Source organism: Carassius carassius, chromosome 44 (assembly GCF_963082965.1).
Source record: "Carassius carassius chromosome 44, fCarCar2.1, whole genome shotgun sequence".
Classification (NCBI taxonomy): Eukaryota; Metazoa; Chordata; class Actinopteri; order Cypriniformes; family Cyprinidae; genus Carassius; species Carassius carassius.
Genome location: NC_081798.1, coordinates 986,737 through 987,646, shown reverse-complemented (window position 1 = coordinate 987,646; position 910 = coordinate 986,737).

The window sequence follows — 910 nt, the reverse complement described above, 5'->3', positions numbered from 1 at the left end:
CTATTTCTATTGCTTTCAATTATATGTAGTACCCATATATATATATAAAGTAACCCATTATTCGGACATTAATGAATTATGTTATTCTACTGACGTTTCCTGCTCTGACGAAACAAACTGCAATTAAAAACATTGCATGTCTCTTCATCACCATCCCTGACTGACCTCATTAAGTGAGGACGAGAAAACGCAGAGACGTCAATCACCATCAATAACCTCATATCCAGTGCAATAATGACTCAAAATAAAACTCACGCAGACACAGAAGTGGAAAACTCAGGTTGGGTTTATCTAGAGCAAATTCTACACAGGTGAACATGAACAAAACCAGGTCATATATACAGCCGCAGTGTCCAATAAATACAGACGTGGATACTAAACATGTCTCAATCTACTTTAGCAAAGCGTTGATGCAACACTCAGTTAACTAGGGGTTTCCTCAATGATCTGAGTTGCTCTTGTCAAACTGAATTAAAGATTCAAGCAGGTCTGTAAGTAGTGCCTTATAAAGTGTTCACAAATATCATATTTGATTCTCTCAGCTTCACATATAATGAACAGTATTGATGTTTGTGTGGTTCAGCTCTGTGTGAATCGATTGCATGCATGCAGAGTCCAGATATCTTCTAAATAAGAAATACATTCGCTCTTTTTTATTCTAAATGAACCATTATTAGAAGGATTGTAGATGATTCACTTCACAAAAACACTTTTTTTGTGTGGAATGTTCTTTGGGATTTCTAACAAGAGTGAATAATGTGACTTCTCTTTTCATAAGGCCTTTAAAATCAAAGCACGGAAAGGAAAAACGAAATAAATCTGAAGCTAAACGTCCAGCAGAAGCACAGAGTGATTCATTTAAGCACCAAGATTTAAAACCGGGTACAAAAAGACTAACTTAGCACTTTAA